Source organism: Xyrauchen texanus, chromosome 1, assembly GCF_025860055.1.
Source record: "Xyrauchen texanus isolate HMW12.3.18 chromosome 1, RBS_HiC_50CHRs, whole genome shotgun sequence".
Classification (NCBI taxonomy): Eukaryota; Metazoa; Chordata; class Actinopteri; order Cypriniformes; family Catostomidae; genus Xyrauchen; species Xyrauchen texanus.
Window position 1 is genome coordinate 51,084,465 of NC_068276.1, and position 26,169 is coordinate 51,110,633.

The 26,169-nt window shown below is 36.6% G+C and overlaps 1 pseudogene; it reads left to right on the forward strand.

Annotated features, from left to right (window-relative positions):
- Positions 1 to 5,646: 5,646 nt before the first annotated feature.
- Positions 5,647 to 25,266, forward strand: LOC127645570 (palmitoyltransferase ZDHHC21-like; annotated as a pseudogene).
- Positions 25,267 to 26,169: the final 903 nt, after the last annotated feature.

A 26,169-nucleotide genomic window follows, 5' to 3' on the forward strand; every position in this document is an offset into this window, starting at 1 on the left:
TCTGTACTAATGACACTGAAACAACAGAACTTATATATTTTTTCATGTCCAAATGTTCGGGCTTTTATGAAGAATGTTGTGGAGTGGATCAAATCTTATATGGAGATGCCTGTAGAATATAAACATATACTCTTTGGGATTATCGTAGGTAACAAACATAAAAAGTATATTATAAATTGTATATTTATACTAACTACATTTTTTATACACAAAGCAAAATTGATGAAGACCCAACCTGTTTTCAATGTTTTCTTTGAACGAAAACAGATTGAGATGTATGTAAAAGAAGAATTCATTCCATAAAATTTTACATTTATGAACAATTTTATTTAGTAGAAAGCCTTGGAATTACTTAATATTGGTTTTCAAAAAGTATGTTTTTATTTTTATTTATTTATTTTTCCACTTATCCTTATTGTTATGCTGATGTCTGCTCAACTTTTTGAGAGTTTTTTTTAGGTGCCTTGTTTGATGTATTATTTGAATGTATGCATTAAAAAAGAAAAGATGGTTTCTCCGTATTAGACTATTTTAATGCTTCATTTAAAATTTTGGAACAGATAAGTGAATAATGCACACACATAATGTAAGAATGAATGAATGAATGAATAAATAAATAAATAAACAAACAAACCTCTAGGCCAGATAACACACTATTGAACAGTCATCTTTCAAATGAGAAAATATTTAGTTTTATTAAAAGAGATGCTTTGATCCCTTTCTTGATTGAAGAAGAACACAGGGAGTCAAAAATAATAATTTGGGTTTTGAAGGTAGAGAGTTTTGGGGTTTTCAGCCATGGACCGCACTCGTGTTATCTGCGTTCTAAACGGCATAAATCACCCTCCAAAGTGCACTTTGAAGGGAGAACAACCACGATAGTCATGTTGAAAGATCGCTTTAAACACATTTTCCAATAAAAATGACTTAAAAAGTGAGTTCCGGATGAACCTTATTTTTGAGCCCCACACCTTTAAGCCTTTCAAAGCTCTCAGAGTGATGGTAAAGTCTTAGAATGGAATAGGGCTTAGGGATGATCACTTATGAATAGGACGCACCGTCATTTCCAAGGCTGCATGCTTGGTAGGATGCATCCTTTGAAGGATGCAGTGTACCGAGTGTCCTCTTTTGAACAAGCCTCATTTAAACGAGACGGCCTTCGGTAGGACAAACGTAACGTAACATGTTTGCTATGACAGCACGCCACTCTTTAACAAGCTTTGAGTGAGAAGGGAACAAAGTCCCTCAGGAAGGGAATGTATGAGGTACATTTTAGGAGAGTTATAAAGTTGTAAACAAAAGAAAATTGATTGTACAGGTGTTTTGACGAGAATAAAAAAACCCTGTTACTATATCTCTGTTATGAAAACATGGGTGTTTTAGCAATGTGATAATGTGGTGTGCTTTCCTTGACTATTGGCAGTGTTATACACTTAAACCAGGGGCGCTGCTAGACATAAAGCTCTACTGGGGCACAGGCCTCCCATTACTCACATCACTTTTTTTTTTTTCTTGAATCACTGCTCCCATGCCACTTGGGATTATGGTCCAATATTGGCCCAAACGTTGCTTGCCGAAATTAAACGGGACCCACAACAGAAAGCGGTCAAATCTCACCCACAACTTTTCTGTGTTCCCCGTATCCCCAGAAAGCAGGAGTTATTGGACCACAACTAAACCAAAATGCTCAGATATCAGCCAAATTACAGTCAAACACATGTCACACCCACCCCAGAACTCAAAATAATTATTGACTCCACCAAACAGAACAGAACTCCCCCAAAACTGACCCTGATGCATTAGAAAGCAGCTGTAATTGGTCGACAGTTATGCCAGAATACTCAAATGAAGCCAGAAAACAGCCTTAACATTATCAAGCACAATATCAAATGTAATATTTAGATTTTATTGTTAATATTTAATATTTCAATATTTTGTTGTCAAATAAGTGTTAAAAAAGAGAAAAACAAAACAAAAAACAAGCAAAAGCAAAGAATGTAGATTTATTTATTCAGATGTCAGACATATACCAATTTGCCAACACAACTGCAACACTCATGCTCTAAAAATTTTACACAGGTGTGAAAATATGTAAAGGATAAACAAGCTGCAGAAATACATGTAAATATTGTTAAACATACAAAGACATCACAATATCAGAAAAGTACATTTACAAATTTAAAATATATAATGTATTCAGCAATACTACATAAGCAAGCAATAAATGAAAAAGTATGTATAATCAAGTAATCAAGCAAAAAGATAATAGAACTGAAATAAGCAATCCATGTAAAAATTATAAATTAAAAGGTTTGAAAAAATAGGATGATAATAATAATTATATAAGAAAATTTAGTAACTTTGTGAAATTGCGAAATGAATAAACTAAACTTATTTTAGGAGTATGAGGTAAATGTTTGACTCAACAAGCCTACTATGTGTTGGTGATGATGACATGTAGGTTAGGGGTCGACTGATATGTTTTTTTTTTTCAGCTGTTGATCTTGGTCTGGTAATAGGAGGTTTTCCCAGCTTTAACGTTATCTGAAAAAGTTGCAAGCAGAAGCCGACATTTACCTAGATCTGCTGGATCTTTAGATTTCCGCCATCTAGTCTCAGCTGCTCTGAGATCAGTCCTATGTTCACGAAGAACGTCAGACAGCCAGGGGCTGGGTGGTGTAGTGCGTGCTGGTCTAGAGGAGAGAGGACAGATGTTGTCTAGACAGGTTGTTAAAGTAGAGTTAAGTGTGTCTGTGGCAGTGTTCACATCAAGCGTGGAAAATACATTTATTGTGGGAAGAGAGGTAGAGACATCAGTGGAAAGGCTCGAGGGTGTGAGGGAACAGAGGTTACGGTGAAAGAAAACCAAAGGTGGAGTCGGTTTTACTATTGATGGGAGAATCATGTTGAATTGAACAAAGTAGTGTTCAAAGACATGTAAAGGTGTAACAAGAATATTTGAGGTGGTACAGTTACTTGTAAAAATGAGATCCAGCTGGTTGCCCGATCTGTGAGTTGCTGTGGTGTGTAGTCTTTCCAAGTCAAAGGAGGCCAGAAGAGTATTCAGTTCAATGGCCTGGGGCTTGTCTTGGTGTATGTTGAAATCGCCAAGAACCACAAGTGGCCTGCCATCCTCTGGCAAGGAGGACAGCAGGACATCCAACTCCTCAAGAAAGCTTGTCAGCTGACCTGGAGAGCGATTGATGACAACAACGTGTATTTTTGTGGGATGCATTGTAGTAATGGCATGGAATTCAAAAAATGTATTGTTACATAGTGAAGCCTGTGGTGAAAAAGTCCAGTTATTATGAATGAGCAAACCTGTTCCCCCACCCCTACCGGTATGTCGAGGGGTTTGAGAGAAGGAGAAGTTGTTGGAGAGAGCAGCAGGTGTTGCTGTATCCTCTGGACATATCCATGTCTCTGTCAGTGCCAGGATGCTGAGAGTGGACTGTGTGGCAAAGGCTGGAATGAATGCAGCTTTGTTCACAGCTGACTGGCAGTTCCAGATTCCCACTGAGAACGAGAGCGGAGCAGGTGCTGAGGTGCAGAGTGGCCGTAGGTTGTGTGGGTTGCGTTTGGTCTTGCATCTGTATCTTGTGAACGGTCTATAACAAATAACATGGATGTGCTTGAAGGCATGTGTTATTCGTGAACTAGACATGTTAGTATGTAGAAGTAAAATAATAAGAGATAAAATAAATATACTTAAGTGCTATGGAGAGTGGCGCCTTTTCGGTGTCCTTGCTTGGTGGACTCGCACAGGTAGACTCGCTGGTCTTTACCCAAGTAGGTCTTCACACGAGGGCTGTTACTTCCGCTGCCGCTTCCGCATCAGCATTCAGTCAAATACATACACGCTTTAATGAGCCGTTCAGTGGAAAAAGCAGGACATGCCTTAATGCTACTCAGCACAACAAAGCTAGTCACGTGGTCAACCAAAACTAAGGGAATAAACACGACTTCCGTACACCGCAAATAAATTATGCTGCACTTTAGCAATAAATAATACTCTAAAACACGTGAAGCACTGTTTGCAGACACTAAAACAATGATAGTTTTACACACACTGGATAACCAACTCTAAATCTAGCAGCGAATACTATGGGACAAGTCAAAACAAATATAGTGCACAAACACATGTTTAAGCGACACGAGTTCAAGACAGTAAACAAACAACACCTGATCTAGCAATGAATAACACTCTAACAACATTAAAAACAATTAAATAAACACACTTACATACAACTGCAGACTCCTGTAGATAGATCGCTTCTCCTGGTTCTTGTGCATCAAACATGTTTTTCATGTCACCGTATTGGATTTACAGAGTTTATTAATAATGTTGGTTTGAGTTGAGAGTGAATAGCAATTTAATTTTTGGTCTGCACAAAGTGATCACATTAAAAATCTGGGATTCAAAATCTAATTTAAAGGACTAGTTCACCCAAAAATTTAAATTCTCTCATCATTTACTCTCCCTCTTTCATCGCAGAATTTATTTCTGTCTTTTGTTCAGCATAAAACAAATTATTTTTTAAGAATATTTCAGATCTGTTGTTCCATACAATGCAAGTGATTGGGTGCCAAAATATTGAAGCTGCAAAAAGCACATATTGCCATCATAAAAGTAATCCATGCAACTCCAGTGAATTAAAAATGTCTTGTGAAGCAAAACGTTAGGTGTGTATAAGAAAAAGATAAATAATTAAAGCTTTTTTATTTATAAAATTTCACTAAAATTCCACCCAGCTGTGGTATGCACGGTCATAAGAGGTGAATACACTCTTCGAGAACTGAAGTGTTAAATACAGAAGTATTGTTTACAACTGAGGAGGTTGCTTGTGTGTGCTTATCCAGGATGCCTCAACCTACATAAAAAACCTTAAATTACATCCGCGAGTATCATCGCAAGAGGAAAGACCAACTTTTCACAGATTCCCTATCAGTGATCCTGAGAACTGAAGCTATGGCTGCTCGCTGTTCACTGGTATATCAAAACACCTACTGAGTCACTCAAAATGTTGAGGGTGTGCACTAAATATTTTCCATGCTGATTTCAGACTAGCCAAGGGATCCGATGATATCGATATGCCTGCGCGCTTGCATCTTGCGAGAGGCAGTTTGTACTCCACCCTCATTACCGTTCACACCATAGCTTGCCAGAGGTGTTTTTAGAATTAAAAATATATATATTGATCTATTTCTTACACACACCTAGCATTTCGCTTCAGAAGACATGGATTAATCCACTGGAGTCATATTGATTACTTTTATGCTGCATTTGTGTGCTTTTTGGAGCTTCAAGATTTTGGAACCCATTCACTTGCATTGTATAGTTCTACAGAGCAGAAATATTCTTCTAAAAATCTTAATTTGTGTTCAGGAGAATAAAGTCATACACATCTGGGATGGCATGGTAGGGTGATGGCAGGGTGAGTTTTCATTTTTGAGCGAACTATCCCTTTAAATCTGTAAATAAAAGAAATCTTTTAAGATTTAAAATATTTTTTTAAAAGTATAAAATATTTATAAACCTTTTTCTTAATTAAAAAAAAGAAACATAATGATGAAAAATTTATTTGAAATATTTAAGATTCAGCACTGTTTCTAGGTCACTTATCAAAAAAGTAGGGATGGGACGATATGGTTTCTCACGATTCAGTTAGATGTACGATATGATGTTCACGGTGCGATTTCTCAATTCGAAATAATAACGGTTAATGACAAAGTATGACAGAAAATTTTGTAAAATGCACATTATAATTTCTCATCAAAATAAAACGATTTAATACACAATATAAATAATATATATAATAAAGATATGAGCTGTACATTTTTTTAATAATGTGTACAATTTGCAAGTAACAACATTGAGTTAAAATGGTACTGTCACTTTAAGTGTTCAACGTGCATCTCACAGACTTGCAGGGGTGTTGCGGTTCATTTTTTAATAAAAGAGGAGTCTTGTTTTGTTTAGCACATCCGTGCTATTAATATTTCTTTTCACCATGTTATTTGACAGTAAAGAACAAAAGTGATATTAAAAGACACATTTTTCAATGACAGTGGAGTGCGGGATCTCATCTTTTAGGACACACATTATACAGAAAAAAAATTCTGTTATAATCTCAAACACTTTTCAACAAAACAAGGCAATTTTCCAGGTATACCAGTACTTAAATGTCTAAAAGCTTAACCCTGTAAATAGTGTAGAAAATAAGCACAGTAAAGTTCAGATCAAACGATAAAGAGATTATGATGTTTGATGGGTCATTTCATTTATGATCACATGGAAAAAAATAGCAAATTAAAATTGAGTTTTGCCTCGATATGGTTCATAATTTTTTTTGGTTTGCAATATATATTCGATTTATCGATTTATTTACTCATCCCTACAATAAAAAAAATATTTAACATTACCTATATATTCACTCATTTCAATGAAAGATCAGATTTTCTTGCTTCCAGTGATGCACACAAGATGCTTTTTGGAACATCTTGAATCATGCTGGATGAACATGAATCTTTAGGTTTTGCACTTGTTGAGTTCATGCCAGCTTGACATACAAATTCTAAGAAATTCAGAATTCCTTGTTAATTTTCCAATTCAGCTTTTACTGTTATTTTACGCTGATAATAGAAAAATACAAAAGTATTTTCATCAGTGGTCTCAGACTTTTAGATCCCACTTTATATAACATTCCTCTCCTTTTCTCTATCTCACTGTAGGTTAATATCTAGCATCACTGCTGTGTTTCTCAGCATTGCGCAGGGCTTCAGTGGAAGAGATAGAGACAAAGAGAGGAATGTTATATAAAGTGGGATCTAAAAGTCTGAGACCACTGATGAAAATACTTTTGTATTTTTCTATTATCAGCTTTGTTTTCTTTAAAATTTTATTTTATTCTGTTTTTTATTTTTATCTCTGTCTTGTTGCTGTATTGTTTGTGCACTGGAAGCTTCTGTCACCAAGACAAATTCCTTGTATGTGTAAGCGTAACTGGCACTAAAGCTCATTCTGATTCTGAAATTGGGGTACCAGTGTGCAATCGATGATAAATAAAAAGAGCTTTTATCCACTATTCATATTCTTTGTTGTACTTTTAGTGTTCAGCATCCTGCTGTTGTACATTTAATGTGTGTTGTCTTTCTTTTTTGTCTTAATCATTCTCTCTATGTGCCTTCCTGCATGTCTTCACTCTAAATAAGATGATGATAAAAATTTGTCATTGTTTTTATTTGCCACTAGATGGCGATGTAGACCTTTTTTTCATTACTTGGAAACATTTATGCATTTGGCAGAAACACATTTTTTAGTCTTTTTGTTTCAGTGAGAGACAATTGGGAACTGTGCAATAAATGTAACATGATGAGGGCAAAGAGGTCACACCACTGTAGCCGCTGTGGCCACTGTATCCGTTGTATGGACCACCACTGGTCAATATCACCACCATCAATTGTTTAATAGTCTTGATAAAAAAAAAGTTATCAAAACAACAAATTTGGTAACCATATACAATACAGTTCTATTAATTAACATGAGTTAATGCACTTAGTGTCATGAACTAACCATGAACAATAATGTTTTTACAGCATTTATTAATCTTGGTTAATTTTCAATTATCAAAATTATTTTGTTGATGTTTTATTTTAGTTCCTTTATTATTAACTGGCTTATTACACAGCTCTCTGGAATATTCTATTCAGATTGGTCAATCACCTCATCTAGCTGTCTGATATTACAAAGTGATATCAGACCAGTCATTTGGGTATTCCAAGTCATCTTTACTACTTCTCGTATCACTTTGTGATTAATGACCGGCTGACTGTGTACATTATGCCTTACTTAATGTGTAAAACCTATAATGTAAAAAACCTTAGTGTATGTAAAAATGTATATTTACCAGGATTACTTATTGCTGTAAAAGTATTGTTCATTGTTATTTCATGTCAACTATTGAGTTAACTAACGTTAACAAATAAAACCTGATTGGATAGTGTTACCACAAATGTAATCATTATATAATTATGTAATATTTTTCTTTTGTTTATATATTCATTATATTGTTATGATTTTATAATACATTTCAACAAAATAGTTTTGATCTATTAACAGTAATGTAGTACTTAAGCTTATTACGTCTGTGTGAGACAGGCTCAGATCTTTATGACATTTTAGGATACAAACTGAAACGGGGCCTGTTGACCTAAGGTCACAAAGAAACCTTAAAAGACCTTGTACCCCAGACAGATTTACATTCCTGCTGGGTTTTGTATGAAGGAAGTTTAATGAGGTCTCTTAGGAGAGGTAAAACGGAGGGAGAGGCGATATCGAGTGACCAGAGAAGCCCGTGTTAAATCCAGTCTTATAGTACAGCAAAAGAAGGATGCTGTCTGTCTGGATTCAGCAAATCGTGACTCCCTGTCATCGCCTGTAATGGCAGAGAGAAAAAAATTTGGCCATATCGTTTTCCGATTTGTTTGAATAACACTTCAACCTGGCCTCCTCTCTCTCTTTAGGCCTTCACTCTCTCTCTCTCTCTCTTCCCCTCTCTCACATTTTCCTTTTTCTAGTGCTCCTTCCTTTGGCGTGACTTGTCTTAATGTAAGAGAATAACATTAGTGTTGTACTGAAACAGCAATATAAGCACATACTTTGACTGTACTCTTGCTTTTGTGACGTTATTAATATTTTTATGACTGTATGAGCTTATCCTGATGCTGTTTATAAGGAGAAGTGAACAAAAAATACTGTGTACTACCATGGTTTTTGGACATGTACCATGGTATGCTTGGAAGTACCTTGGAATACCATGTAAAAACCTTGGTTCTTGGATTTCAGTACCATGGAATATATCAAAGTACTACGGTATTACAATTTTAACCATTATTATACTATAGTACCACCACTATACTTTTTTGTTAGGTAGGAGAAAGTATTTTAACATCCAAAACAATTGCACACTTCACCTTAAATCTTTGTTCATTTCATATTTATCCATAACTAAGTTCCGTTAGTTTCTTTTAGTTAATGTATTCCAATACATTTATAGTTCAAGTCAGAATTTTACATACACTTAGGTTGAAAAATAAACTTGCCTTGCCTTGAAGTCATTAAAAAATTTTTTTTTAACCATTCCACAGATTTCATATTAGCAATCTATAGATTTGGCAAGTCGTTCAGGACATCTACTTTGTGCATGACACAAGTCATTTTTCCAACAATTGTTTACAGACAGATTGTTTCACTATTAATTGACTATATCACAATCCCAGTGTGTCAGAAGTTTACCTACACTTAGTTAACTGTGCCTTTAAGCAGCTTGGAAAATTCCAGAAAATTATGTCAAGCCTTTAGACAATTGGCCAATTAGCTTCTGATAGGAGGTGCACTGAATTGGGGGCATACCTGTGAATGTATTTTAAGGCCTACCTTCAAACTCAGTGCCTCTTGACATCATGGGAAAAAGAAATCAGCCAAGACCTCAGAAAACAATGTGGACCTCCACAATTCTGGTTCATCCTTGGGAGCAATTTCCAAATGCCTGAATGCACCACGTTCATCTGTACAATCAATAGTATGCAAGTATAAAAACCATGGGACCAAGCAGCCATCAAACCGCTCAGGAAGGAGACATATTCTGTCTCCTAGAGATGAAAGTAGTTTGGTGTGAAAAGTGCAAATCAATCCCAGAACAACAGCAAAGGACCTTGTGAAGATGCTGGAGGAAACGGGTAGAAAAGTATCTATATCCACAGTAAAACAAGTCCTATATAGCAAGGAAGAAGCCACTGCTCCAAAACCACCATAAAAAAGCCAGACTACAGTTTTCAAGTGCACATGGGGACAAAGATCTTACTTTTTGGCTGTCCTTTTTTCTGATGAAACAAAAATTGAACTGTTTGTCCATAATGAGCATCATTATGTTTGGAGGAAAAAGGGTGAGGCTTGAAAGCCAAAGAACACCATCCCAACCGTGAAGCATGGTGGTGGCAGCATCATGTTGTGTACTTTGCTGCAGTAGGGACTGGTGCACTTACAGGTGGCATCATGAGGAAGGAAAATTATATGGATATATTGAAGCAACATCTTAAGACATCAGCCAGGAAGTTAAAGCTCGTCGCAAATGGGTCTTCCAAATGGACAATGACCTCAAGCATACCTCCAAAGTTGTGGCAAAATGGCTTAAGGACAACATAGTCAATGAATTGTATAGTGGCCATCACAAAGCCGTGACCTCAATCTGATAGAAAATGTGTGGGCAGAACTGAAAAGGCGTGTGTGAGCAAGGAGGCCTACAAACCTAACTGGAGGAATGGGCCAGAATTCCAGCAACTTATTGTGACAAGCTTGTGGAAGGCTACCCAAAACATTTGACCCAAGTTAAACAATTTAAAGGCAATGCTACCAAATACTAACAAAGTGTATGTAAACTTCTGACCCTCTGGGAATGTGATGAAAGAAATTATATATAATTGATTATATATTAAATAAATAATTCTCTCTACTATTATTCGGACATTTCGCATTCTAAACTAAAGTAGTGATCCTAACTAACCTAAGACAAGGAAGGTTTTCTATGATTAAATGTCAGGAATTTTAGTTCAAATGTATTTTGCTAAGGTGTATGTAAACTTCTGACTTCAACTGTATACACATCTACACATCTATGCTATTCTCATTGTTGCTAATTGAAAATGCCTGAAGATTTTCCTCTCTATCCCTCCTTCTGTTTTTATGTGCAGGATTAATAAATATGTTGGGGAGTATAACCACTGGCTCTTTCTACAGCTGTGTTTTTACACTCAGGTTCTGAGTCTTTACACCCTGGTACTGGACTTGCCAGTACTATTACTTCCAACTCGGTTCTCTGTGCACCAGGTAAGGCCAGCTTACATTCACATACCACCAAACTGTCCCAAGTGCTTTACATCACTGTACATTTCATAGGTTTAAATCATTTAATGATTTTTACATTTTTTGTGCCTGCCTTCTATCAAAATTTTTTTTTTGTGAAATGGTTCGATGTTTCATACTTTAAATGTTTAAAACAGTAGTAAGCTTTGTCAATTGTCATGTGGCCTCACCCTGTTGCAATTTATTTTTGTTTTATTAGCGGTGTATAGTTATCTTTTAAATACATGTTTTAAATTCATGTTAAATGTCTTACTTTTTTGCTGTCTGATTAAAGAGCTAGATATGATATTATTTCCATTATTGATATTATTCCCAGTTAATTTGGCACATCGTAAATGGAAGATGTAGTCAAGAGCATTGCGGGTAATAGTACCCAAGGCAGTATGCTCTGTTGTACACTACTGCATATTTTGGCCAATGTAGACATCCAGGGAATATACACTAACAGAAAACATGCATACTTTTCACAGTATACATACTGCAGAAACAGTACATGGAGTAAATATGGAATATTCATAATGGAGGCAGATTATCATCACTGGATTTGCTCCTAACTGGCATTTGTGACATGCTGGTGGCATTAGCATTACTGCTAAATACGCAATAAGCTATCACCAAATTCTATTTAGAATGAGAGAAACTGATCTTCACAACAGTGGCTGGATTCACAAAACGTTCTTAGGAAGAAAATTCTTCTTGACTACAATTTTCTTATTATTTTTTCTTAAAGCAGAAGTGTGTAACTTTTTTTGTGTAAAAAATACCTTCTTCTATCCCTGCTGAATATGCAGAGACAACTTCAAGTAAGCCATTCATAGGTATATTCTTTCTGAAACTGGAAGCATGGTCTTTCTTTGTCACTTCGAAAATTGCTGTTTGTTTTGAGCGAACCGCATAGACCCGCCCCAACAATGTTACTCGACGAATGGTGTGAGTTGTGGGCTGGACTATCTCTATGTTTGACCAACAGCTGACTGAGTTTTGAAAACATTGTTTATTTTGGCAATTACATTTGGTTGCAGTAATGTAGTACTTAAGCTAGTGGTGCAGAAATTACGTATTTTCAGCTTTAAACCAATTCAAATTCTCTAAAGAATTTTTTTTTCTTAGAAATCGTTGTAACTTAAGTTACATTTATGATAACCTTGAATCCCAAATGGTAAGATGTTTAATGGATTTACTGGGTTGTTTTGAATGTGGCATGTTTTATCATGTTGAGTCAGAAGTCACGATGTGCTGTTAATGTAGACGTGTTCATTTGAATTTATTTTATTTTTTTGTGATTTTAGTTTTGTGTTATGTTCTTTTTATTTACAGCTTTCAAACCATGTTATCACGAAATTCAAATAATAAATATTGTTTTAAAGCTTTTTAATCTGGTGACGTGACCAATCATGCTAGTTAATTCCAACGGATGCCCTGATAGCGCTTTCTCTCCGTGACCTTTAGAGTCCATAGAAGAATAAGTGTATCATTAGAAAGCTGAGACTTTCCTTTTTTACTTTAGTGCATACAACTATGTCGTTTAATGTTGTTAAACTAACATGCCATGCAAGAAAAAGAAAAGGTTAATACATTTATTGTTACGATTTACCAGTGTTAAATATTAAATTTGTTGTATTGGACAACTTCATGAGCCGACTATTATGCAGTAATCAGACAATGTCAAGGCCGGTCATTACTCTTAATGGAATCTTCTGTGATAGATACAAGTTAAGCTCAAAACGACAGCATTTATGGCATAATGTTGATTACCACAAAAAATTACCACCTTTTCTTTATGAATATCAAAAAAATATTTTGGAAGGTTTTAAGGCAGAAATTTGAAGCTTATAATTTAATAAAAGCACTAACATTAATTCTTCTGTTAAAACCTGTATTTTTTAAACTGTAAAGTTGTTTATATTGTCATTTTTACAGTCATTTCAGGGTTTGTTGACATTACATCTTCATGGCAATTGAGTTGTAAAATTGGCTATAACTTTATATGAAAAAGGTTAGTGAGTGATGTTATCCCACTAAAATAATGTTTACATGCATTTTGTTTATGTCTTGTGGCTACTTTTGAAAGTATTTTAGCCTTTTTTATTTTTAAAGAAAAGGATTCGCAAGTCAAAATAAAGTTTTGCCGCAAATGCTGTCAATCCCAGAATATTCCTTATAAGGAAAAAATAAAGACATTATTTAAAATAATATTTGAGAACTTTAGAATTGAAGAATTGCACATAGAAATTGAACATTCATACGAAATATAATTCATCCTAAAATGTTTCGGGATTTTTTCTGATGAAAATTTTCTTGAATCTGGCCCCTGGTGTTTTTGTGTGCTATGATCCATTGTGCTGGTTTTTAAAGCCTCAGCTCACCTGTATATACCATCCATCCATCCATCCATCGTCAACCGCTTATCCTGTGTACAGGGTCGCGGGGGGCTGGAGCCTATCCCAGCTAACATTGGGTGAAAGGCGGGGGACACCCTGGACAGGTCGCCAGTCCATCGCAGGGCACCTGTATATACCAAATTCCAAAATGTTGAACCTTTTCTGTGTATTATTGCTAGCATAATAAAATCCAGCACATAAAAAGCTTTTGAAAGATATGTGATTTTTTTTTCCATTGAGTAATGTTAGAAAATGTTTTTTTCTTCACCACCAGCTCTTATCTGGAGTGTTACATTTTCTTCCAAAACATTTATATTCACAGGAGCATCATTCAAACCCACAACTTGAATGCATTTCCTTCACAATAACACTAGAACAGCTGAGCCATCATGACAACAGCAGACTGCCTGCAAATAAAAGCCCATAACGCTCAATTTCCTGTTGTTGTTTGTTCTTTGAAGCATTGTGTGCGAGTAAACAGACGCCGCTGAGAAGTGAGAGATGGTGTAAATGTGCACTGAAACAGCTGTATTAGAGAGATAGTGGCATTATCTCATGGAAAAGCTTAACTTTCCCACACCAGGCAAAATATTGTGGATTTTGTCTATTTGTGTGTGTTTTGTTTTTTTGTAATTGTCACAGAAAAGCCTTATGCAAAGAAAACAAACATAGTGTCACATCACTTTTCATAGCTTCCTTTTGTGAAATGAGAAGTGTGTGCACGTGCATGTGGCAGGACAATTTTAAATGGAAATTTGCTGATTTGACTGTGAACGTTTAGATCACATATGTGTTAAATGTTTCTCTGTCAGGAGGAGTTTGCTGTACGTCATGGGTTGGCTCTGCTCCTTGCATGTTGTTTCATGGGGCTGATCATGTTTTGTGGAATGAGCGGCCTTTTCAGCACACATCTCAAAGGAATCCTCACAGTGAATCTCTCTATCTTTCTCTAAGGGATGAGTTTGATAAATGAGTTTGAAAATCCAGCAGGTTTAACTGAACTGGTCATGGAAATCATTGTATTGATTAGCTATAATTACAGTGCTTGCAGAGCAGCACAGTTGTCTTATCCAGTTTTCTGCTAGTAATTGAGCTTGAGTGTACAGACTAAATTCAAAATATTTTTGGTTGATAATTTCAGTCTTTGGTGGACTTGTTGATGACCACAAAATATTTAATCATACACGTTTTACACTTAGTTGACTCATTGTCATCACTAATAGTTTAAACATAAATAACTAATATTGACATTATATTCATGAATTTTCTGTTATAGCATTATTTAATGTACAGCTGCTTTGAAATAATGCCTGTTGTGAAAAACACTTTAAAAATACATTTGACTTGACTTGACTCATCACTACATTAATTCACCTCTATACAATATGTTGCAAAATGTCTAGGTACAAACAGAGAGCTCCAGGTAGCAGTGGCTGTAATCAAATATTATATTAAACAGAAATATGTGTAAACTATCTTTAACTGTTGAGGCCGCTAGCATTTTAGTTATTACATGACATCACCACTGTAGACTTGGGATCAATGCCTTTCACGCATCGATAATCAGACCATTTTCCCGATATGTGTGTGTGTGTGTGTGTGTGTGTGTGTGTGTGTGTGTGTGTGTGTGTATATATATATATACACACATATATATATATATATACATCGGTGTGTATATATATATATATATATATATATATATATATATATATATATATATATATATATATATACACACCGATCAGCCACAACATTTAAACCACCTGCCTAATATTCTGTAGGTCTCCCATGTGCCGCCAAAACTGCGCCTACCCGCATTTCAGAATAGCATTATGAGATTATATTCTTCTCACCACAGTAGTACAGAGTGGTTATCTGAGTTATAGTAGTCTTTGTCAGTTCGAACCAGTTTGGCCATTCTCTGTTGACCTCTTCATCAACAAGGCACTTCCATCCACAGAACTGCCACTCACTGCAAGTTTTTGCATTCTCTATATACTTGTGTTAAGTACATTTGAGTAATGCACACATATAATGACTGTTGTAACAGATGTTGTCAACTTACACAATACTGAATGTATTTTACTGAATGTATTTCTACTTGTGTTATACATTTGCTCTGTTACTAATTAAACATGATGATATTTAAACGTCTATAAAAGTCTATAAAATGCAATAAAGCACAGATCTCATCCAGCAAATCCCTTCTTAAGCCTCACCACTTATTAGTTGCTTTAATACTTGCCAACAACAGCACAGCTGGTAACAAATGCACAGAAATAACGATTTTGTGGAGACACCACCACATTTTTGGTATACAAAGGCATTTTAATACTAAGACATATAAACAGTGCTCTGCAAGACACAGCAGTAGTATTAATGATTAATTTTTGACTAAGAAAAACACAAGATCTATAAAGTTGTTTATTAAAAAAGTCGAGACAATGGTAAATATGCTGCGATAAATATTATATTGGAGATATACGAGAACGCATGTTAGATTAAATGCAAAGGCAAAAATTTTGGAAAAATGGAATGCATTTTGAAGACAATCCATGCCAGATCAGAGAGTTGTTTTAAGGGGATGCAAGGAAGTGATGCAGCAATATTATTTACATGTTAAGAGAACCCAAAAATATAATTTTTGAAGGCATTTGATGCAAATGAAACACACGTGCTCACTGCTAGAACAGGATTTCTCGAGTTCCTTCAGCATTTAATGTAGGTGTTCAAAACAGCTTTCTGTGCTTTTAGATTCATTTGTTGAGCTGGTTTTGGTAACTGCAGCAACTCCAGACACATGACCTAAATCTCACATTTTATTGATTATGGTATTTCATCGTCCAGCTTTGGAAAAATAAAATGGACACATTCAGGAAAAATTGACACACTCACGCCTTGGCATGAATGTTCGTTCCAGGTGAGAATGGCTCATTAGAAATCCATTGTTTCTGTTTAAAATGTTAATCATGGTGAAGATTTGGTGTACATAGACCTTAAGGCGGAGTAGCCTGCCAGGAACAACTCAAGAAACTTTCTTCCATTGCAGCATCGACACGTCCTGTGTGATTCCTGTGCCTGCCCACGACTGGCATAACCCCCTTGTGCTCTCCCAAAGCTATTATGCCAGACTACATTGAGTGGAAGACCAACTAACAGTGAAATGGAAAGCACACATATTATGCTTCTATTTTAAATGTCGGCTAATGTTAATATATTGATGACTCAAAATATATATATAAACATATAGAGAAAACAATGTGTCTATTAATAATCAATTTATCAATATTTTGTGACATTCCTTGTCGTGAATGGTTTTTACTATTTGGCATCTTGTAATTACATTAATTCCATCATGACATGAATACACAATTAGGCCATGTCCACACCAACAGGTTTTAATTTTAAAAAATGCATTGATTTAGCCTCTCATTAACGTTAGAACAGCATTTTCCTCCACCAAAACAGATCATGTTGAAAACGCACTCCATTACTCCATACTTTGGAAAACAATGTAATTTGGAAACAGAAAACTGAGTTTTAAAATGAAAATGGATTAGTATGGATGTGGTCTTATGGTGCATTTATGTCATGTTGGAATAACTATAATTATGAGATTCCGACTTGTTAAAAGCATTTACGTCTTTGTGGAACTTGTAATTACAAACACAGGCAATCTGAGTAATCGCAAAATACATTTTTTAAATGCTAATATTATTTATTGAAGCAAAAAAGTTATCCAAGTTAAAATCCAATAGCAACTGGGCCTGCGTGACAAAGTATTTGCCCTTAGTTACTAAATCCCCAAATCTATAAAGCTGAATTCATAATGATTACTGCCAGCCTGGGTGTGTCTAGTCCAGCTGAACCCCATTCTTTGAACCCTGTTCAATCAAATCAACACCTAAATAGAACTTTTTTCAGTAGCATGAATTTGGCTAAAAGGTCTCACCCAGTAGCACACTATGCCAAGGTCGAAAGAAATTCCAGAAATTATTAGGAAAAAGGTGATTTGAAATACATCAGTCTGGGAAGGGTTACAAAGATATTTCAAAGTCTCTGGGACTCCAAAGAACCACAGTGAGAGCCATTATCTCCAAATGGAGGAAACTTGGCACAGTAGTGAACCTTCCCAGAAGTGGCTGACCTCCCAAAATCCCTCCAAAAACACAGCGACGACTCATCCAGGAAGTAAAAAAAATCCAAGGACAACATCCAAGGAATTGCAGGCCTCTCTCGCATCACTGTTTATGATTCCACTATCAGAAAGACACTGGCCAGAGTGTCGAGGCAAAAACTACTGCTAACCTAAAAGAACATTAAGGCTCACCTGAATTTTGCCAAAACACACCTTGATGATCCTCAAAGCTTTTGGGATCATGAGTCAAAAGTGGATCTGTTTGGAAAACAGGGGTCCTGTTACATCTGGTGTGAATCATACACAGAATTCCACAAAAAGAACATCATACCTATACCTCAAACATGATTGTGGTAGTGTGATTGTGTGGGAATGCTTTGCTGCTTCGGGGTCAGTGTGAATTGCAATAATTGAAAATCCTATAGGAGAACGTCCGGTCATCAGTCTGTAAGATGAAGCTCAAGCGCAACTGGATGATCCAAATCACAGCAAGACAATGATCCAAAGCATAGGAGTAAGTCCAACTCTGAATGGCTCAAAATAAGCTAAATGAAAGATTTTGAGTGGCCTAATCAAAGTCCTGACTTGAAACCTATTGAGATGCTGTGTCTCAATCAAAATCAATCAAATCAAATCACTTTATTGTCACACTACCATGTACACAAGTGCAACAGTAGGTGAAATTCTTGTGTGCAGTTCCGAGCAACATAGCAGTCATGACAGTGACGAGACATATACCAATTACAGTAAACAACATACTTACACAACACAATTTACATATCAAATGAACACATACTTACACAACACAATTTACATATCAAATGTACACATACTTACACAACACAATAATTATATACAATGCACAGTAAACAATACACACAATATAGAATACACAATATACAATACAATAAGTAAAGAGTATACGAAATATTTATATATATATATAGTAGTTGTATTGAGGAGAATATGTTGACAGTGCAGTGTGAGATTATAGATTAATAAAGTGCAGTGCTAATTATTGATCCTGATAGATCAAGTGTTCAACAGTCTGATTGCTTGGGGGAAGAAGCTATCATGTAGTCGGCTGGTGTGGGTCCTGATGCTGCGATACCGCATAGACCATGACTCCGGTGGCTGGAGTCTCTGATGATCCTCCGAGCATTTTTCACACACCGCCTGGTATATATGTCCTGGAGGGAGGGAAGCTCACCTTCGATGATGTTTCTGGCAGTTCGCACCACCCTTTGCAGTGCTTTGCAGTTGTGGGCGGTGCTATTGCCGTACCAGGCGGTGATGCAGCCAGTCAGAATGCTCTCTACAGTACTAGTGTAGAACCGTGTGAGGATGTGGTGGTTCATTCCAAACGTCCTCAGCCGTCTCAGGAAGAAGAGGCGCTGGTGAGCCTTCTTCACAACGGCCTCAGTGTGGACGGACCATGTGAGTTCCTCAGTATTGTGGACACAGAGGAACTTGAAACTGCTGACTCTCTCCACCTGTGCTCCATCGACGGTGATGGGGCTGTGTTCTCCGTCTTTCTTTCTGAAGTCCACTACAAGCTCCTTGGTTTTACAGACATTAAGGTCTGGACCTTAAACAGTTCATGCTCAAAAACCCTCCACTCTGGCTGAACTGAAGCAGTTCTGCAAAGAAGAGTGGACCATAATTCCACCACAGTGTTGTGAAAGACTGATCTCTAGTTATCGGAAGCATTTGGTTGCAGTTGTTGCTGCTAAAGGTGGCACAACCAGCTATTAAGTTTAAGGGGGCAGTTTGTTTTCTACATGGGTGAAATAAGTGTTGTTTTTTTTTTTGCTTTAATGAAAAATGTAAAATGTAAAATTGTAGTTTGTGTTTACTCGGGTGGCCATTTGTTTTATGTTATGTCTCGTTTGAAGATCTAAACAATTTAGTATGAAAAATGCACAAAAATAAAATAAATCAAGATGGGGGCAAATACTTTTCCACAGCACCGTGTTTCAGTTTGATATGCCATTTTATTTTGCCATCATTGTAACCTGTTCTTAAATATTTTGCAAGAACATATGTTGAATTAATGTAGTGATAAAGATTGTGTTGTTATCAACAACAAAGCCATTTTGGTGTTATTAGTGTTGCCATAGAAACTTTCCAAATTTCGCTCTGAGTAAAACCAAGTTGCCATCACGTAATTATTGGAATTCCAATATGATGTGAACCATTACATTGATGGAATGTTCTGCATTCTAAATCTAAGTGACAGCATTGACCACTGTAATATTTGCATACTGAATTGTGAATGCCTTGCTTCGTGCATGTGTTTGCTGCCCTGATGCTGCCTTGAATGCACTGGAATTTCCTTAAGGAAATGAAGTTTATTTACTTGACACCTGCTGGTTCACTGTTGTAAAAATACTTTCGTCACAACTGAACCAAAGAAATAAAACATGGGAAACAAACTGGTGGAGATAATAACCACACAGCCCTGTTTGGTTGGCAGAACAAAACAGTCCATTCTTTTTCTCGACTTTTGTTATTTCCTCCAGCCTTTCTCTGTTGATTAGGATTGAAACATGGCTGTGATTGGGGGGAGTGGGATAATCACGTTTGACTCTGATCCTTTAATTGATGACTTCATGTGATAGCCAGAGCAAAGAGGATTAGTAGTGACCTAGTTAAATTGGGAAAAAAAAGTGTGGCCCTTGAAAAAGAATACACCTCCCCTTAATCTCATTCTCTGGTTCCCAGTCATGTTCACTTGACCCTGTGCATCCACCATATGTTGTGGAAGAGTCTCCGTCATTGTATTTTTTTTCTCCTGGCCAAAGAATGCATCCCTCTTTACATTCTTTCCTGTGCTATTTGTGTACATGGGCCTCATTCTATCATCTCATTTAAAACTATTAAATTGAATCAGTTTATGCTTGCATGGTCATTATTTTTGTTATCCGCACTTTAAAGTGCACATACAGTAAATGGTGACCGTGAAGGGTGCGATGCATGCAGGTTGGGAAAAACATGAGGGTGAGTACATTGAAGTGAACTGTCCCTTTAGTACAAATCGAGACACTGTTAATAACATGTTACCCTTGCAAATTCTATGTATTGTTGTTCAGGCTAAGTTGCGCAAGTCAAGTTGCACCACCGCCAAACAGCATAATCAGGTTATTCTTAATTATTGCACTAGTTGCGTCAAGCCATTCTTTTAGGTGAACTTTGATGCTAACTTATTCCTCCAGGAGATTTCCTGTGGCAGCACTAATCTAACTTGCGTTGCTAAAAGTCCATGTTAAGCTGTCTTATCTTGTGTCCTATACTACCCTTAAGCCTTTTCCTTATCCACAGGCTACCAAACTTATCAGTACTTTTACACGCAAGCTGCCCCTTCACCCTAATATCCTATGTTGTCATGTGTTACAAGATTTAGTGGCTGAGAGGGTGGTTAGCTCATAGCCCTGTGCCAGTCGTTGCAATTGAGGTTGCACACTTAAACATTGATCCCTGCTAAGCTATTTTTCTCACACATCCTCTTTGAGGCCAACTGAGTTCACCCTGAATTGTAGCCAGGACAGATTGGAGTGGCGCTGGCTGCTCTGGGCCAGAAGTGTGTCCAGTAGTGCTTTAGAATCTGACTTCTCTGCTAATGCAGAGTCCTTAACCTTAAAGGTATAGTTTATCCAAAACTTTAAATTCTGTCGTAATTTATTCCCCCTCATGTTGTTCCAAACAAACCTGTATGAACACAAAAAGAGACATTAGGCAGAATGTTAGCCTCAGTCACCATTCTCTTTCATTGCTTCTTTTTTCTATACAATGGTGATTGGTGCACATACAGTAAATGGTGACATTCTAAGTCTAACATTCACATATTCAACATAGCACAATATCTCCTTTTGTATTCTATGGAAGAATAAATTAATATGAGTTTGGTAAATAATGAGAGAAATTTCATTTTTGGGTGAACTATCCCTTTAATAATTTAAGTCATCTCATGACTTCTAGGATGACACCCTTTTTATTTATTTGTCTAGTGGATCACTCACAAAGCACAGATTGTTCTAGAAACCCACTGTCAATCACACTTCCACCATGTTTCACACAAACAGGCCCTTCAGTTTCGCCTCCGTTAATCCCTGCTAATTTACATATTCAGTCTTTCTTTTTCCCCCCTCTGTTTGCCGCATCTCTTCACCTGGCAAGCAGGGGGGATTTTAGCATCCTTATGCACACAGGCTTATTGTCCGCAGGCAGATGCCCTTTTGCCCCCGTGCCAACTTGGCAAGGTGAAGAGGGCACCAAGGGAGTCTTGCTGCTGTCAGCTTCACTGTCTTTCTTTTGTCTCGGAGTATGCCGTTGCGGTTTTCAATCCTAGCGTGGGAAAGATCAAAATTGATCCAATTCACCCTCTTGCATCTACTGGCTTGCTGTCATAGATAATTTCTTGAATCATCATTGTATGGTTTCTTGCATTCATAAGAAATCACATGTTCATGGTTCAATGGTGATATGAAGCAACATCCTTCATGTTTTCCACAACAGGACACAACTACTATAGAGAAGATGTCCCACTCATCGGAAGACTTGTAAGTATCTGAACTTGCTGCATCTTTCAGCCATTTAATAATAATTAGGGCTTTCAGTTGATTAATCAATCAAATTAATTTCATTAAATTTCATACAGAATTGCTGAGAAAATCCCCCAAACGAACATAATGTAAAAACATTGTTGTAGCAGACTAGTGAATAAAAAGTGCTTTGTCAGTATATGGAAAAAATGTATATATTGTCTATAATCTATTTACTGTCATTGAATATTCTGTAGGCCTAACACTGGCCTACTGTACACAATAGTCCATTTTGCAACAGAGTTTGTTAATCTATCTGGGGTATATTTAGGGGCCTTTCGCTCAAGGGTTATTTTTGCATTTATGTAGTTTTTTTTAACAGTTTTTTGAATGTGTACAAAAATGTTTTTGTTGTTTGTATGTGTATACATATGTCAAACAGACATATTTGCATGTGTTATGTCATGTCTCACTGTTTTTTCTGCAACTTGCAACTTGAATTTCATTTTTAAGATGTTCGTTCAACTTTGAAATACTCAAGTCTCGATCTTGCTGTTTTGAATGCAAGAATGCATTCTGCGTGAAAGACTCCTTACTCGTTCTGTGCTGCCTACTCTAGGAAAAGACTGGATTGCAGTAAACAACTTCTAACATCAAAACAATTGTTAAAATACTAGGCATTATACACTTGTTGACTTTGAAGATCGTTACAGACAAAAAACTGGCTATCATACACCCAATTACTGAGGATAAGACACCAAACGACTTGGGATAATGCAGTACCTGACTGTCAGGTAATTCGGAACACAACAAACTTGAGCGGAAACACACGTTGTCCATTCTAGGAGTCGCATGACAGATGTAAACAAAAACGTACAGGAGCATTGCTGTTGTTGCTGCCATTCATGGTTTCAAGTCGCACAAAAAAATGGGCCAAGTGCATTTAGGTGCACTCTTGGTTAGGAAGATGCTACCAGTACAGCATCCGTAGACTGCAGTGAGAGTTATACGTGAGTGCGTTTTTTTTTTTCCTCTTATGAATATTTTTTAACTTAATCCAATTGTTTTAAAATTCCTTGACTTTGTTTACCTATGGTATCTGAAAACACACACACACACACAAATTTGGTCCATTTTCTTTAAAAAAAAAATGGTTTTATTTTACTTTGTTATACTTTTTGTGTTCCCGTAAAAAAAAATAAAAATAAAACGGCCATTGGAAATTAATGGATTATTCTACAATATGCAAAAATATGAAGTGTTCAGTAGCATACCAATCTTTAGATGAGCAAATATGTGGCTGTGTGCTTGCACACACACAGTCCTGGGAAATGTACACACACACGCGTACACACCGCACACACACACACACACACATTGTGTGTTGAGCGTCCTTTTGTACATCATCTTTCCATGTTCATGCTTTGAGGAATATTTCAAGATCTACTTATGTTGTGTTTGGGCTTGTTTGAATTGGGATAGACTGCTGTAAGTTATGATACTTCATTTTCTATGTAATATGTTTCAGAAAGTACTAAGGAAAAACGTGACAAAAAACACTCCTGTTTATTAGATGTATGTGTCAGTGGGAATTCCATACAGTAATACTAACTGCAGTTTGGCCTCTGAGTGAAACAAATATAGTCATTGCATTCTACTAATTGAGACATTTTCAAAGATATATAACATGGCTCTCGCATCTTTTTTTTTAAGGTTTTACCAACTCTAAATATAATTGTTGTGATAACAAATTTGCAAATGATGAGAACGAACCTGTTCTTATTTGTCAGCAAATTAAAAAGCATTATTTAAGAATTGTTAGGATCAGCTGTATGCATTGTAAGGTCCAGATTCTAAGTTTTAAAATGATCAAACAAGGGGTTATTAATTTATTTTGTGATTTATGTATTTTATATATATATATATATATATATATATATATATATATATATATATATATATATATATATTTCCTGCAGGGAGTGCCCCTCAATGGCTTGGTATAAGCTCAGTTCAAGTAATCCTTCTATCAATAAAAATATATATATTTTTATACATGTAAAAAGAAAAAAAAAGGAGACCAAAACTAAATTACTAAAACAAGTTGTTAAAAAGACCTAATGCAATATCTTGTGATTATATATACAATATAAGAGATTTATAAACGATCTTCGTGGGATGGTAATTTTAGACTAGGAACACAAAATGTGTTAGCATAAAACTAACACAAGTGTTAAAAAGTTAAACTTCACTTTGAGTGCTTGTTTGCATCTCCATTTCTTGAGGTTCGTCACTCCACATGCTCGATTTCCATTGGCTTCTCACCGTATGACTTTAGATTTGATTTGTGGAGCATCATACACTACAAGATTTCCTCTATAGTTATGGATAGGTGGCTCAGAAATATCAAACATGTTTGATATCCTCGGACTATAGAGTTAGTATTCATCATAAACTACCAATTTTCTCCGACTGGCCCAAAATCTGCAGACTAGCACTGACTCTGGTTTAAATTTGTGTTGAAGTCTTAACTGTGGTCTGGCGAGACATGTTTCCTTTTGTCAGGGCTGGACTGGTAATCTGGCATAGCGGGCATTTTCCCGGTGGGCCGACGCACTTTGTGGCCGATCAGGGGTGGACTGGCCATCGGGAGAACCGAGCGGGCTGGTGGGTTGGCCGCGAAATGGGCCGAATGGGCTACGAAAAACTAAAATGAGCCGCCACGTTATACAGAACGGACCACAAAACGGCGCCACGATATGCAGAAAAGGTCCCTCCCCCGCTCAACAACTTTTGGGCCAGTTATGTAAAATCCTGGGCTGATTTCTCTTCCCAGTCCAGCACTGCCTGTAGTAGGAGCTTGGGTTGTACTGACTGCAGAATTAAATTCGCAAGATCATGCTTTGCATTTTGGTGTTACTTCAATTACATTATGTACGTACAGGTCAGGGGACATGATTAATTGCATACATTTTCCCTGCCGTTGCGTTGATGCAGTCGATTGCACTAAATTGACAGCCATATTAATAATGAAACGTCCTTATTTCAAGAAATGTTCTTGTACTTCTCTGTATAGTATTCATTTTAAATGTTTTGTGATACGAGTTCACATCAACTGACAAAGCATATTTTAATTTATTCCTCTCCCTCAGTGGCCCACAGCAGTCGTGGCAGCAAGCAACGGCTGAGGTGTTTGGCACTGACTGGAAGATCCTGTGGTTCCTGCAGTTCAGGAGCAGACAGCCTTTAAAGCTCAACCTGATCTCCTGCTCTCATGTGTAGACAGGCATACAGAGACACACACAGCACTCCAGTGGGGAATGTGGGCCACCCTCTGCCCTCTCTCTTCCCCCCTTGTCCACAATGAATTATTATCTCTAAAGGATAAAACTCCTTCAGGTTCTTCAAACAATTGACATTGATCTGACTCATATCTATTCATATAGATGCATAAAACTGAATACAGTTGTCATTGGACAGTGTCATGTAAAAAATAAAGTTATAGATATCAAGGATTTTATATTGTTAAAAAAAATTGTATTGCACATTTTGGGTCAGTCTGCATATTTGCCAATGAAAGGCGGATAATTGATTTTGTGGCAATGTAATCTACAGGGTAACCCTTATTTGTTGAGATGCTGGCCCAGCCCACTCCCCCATGTCTGGGTCACGTGATGTCATGTGAGTAGGGAGGGGGTGGAGATTGTTGTCTGGTTTTAGGCTCTGAGGGTTGATGGCCCTAGAGGTGAGTCATGACCTCTGGCATGGGTGAAAGACACTGCTACAACACACACACATACACGTGCACACAATGACAAATAGAAACGTGGTTTACAATAACATATTATTTTTAGTCTACCTCCACTGCATTTGATTATGCTTTTATTTCGTAATTCATGTTTTCATGCCTTTTTAAAATCCACATGTTTAAAATGTTTGAGTCTAAATATTTTACTATTTTTTTTTTTTTATCACAATATTCAAGTTACTCTTTGCTAACCTTGATTATTGTTATGTTTTTTGGAGGAACAGTCAACACAATTGCAATTACACAGAACACTGATATTGTGATATCTAGAATAGTGAGCAGCAACCTCAACATCCAATCAAAAAGGGTCAAAGGTCTTCCTTTAATTTTTTTCTCTTTAATAAAGTGTTTCTTGTCAACGTGAAATCCTCCCATCT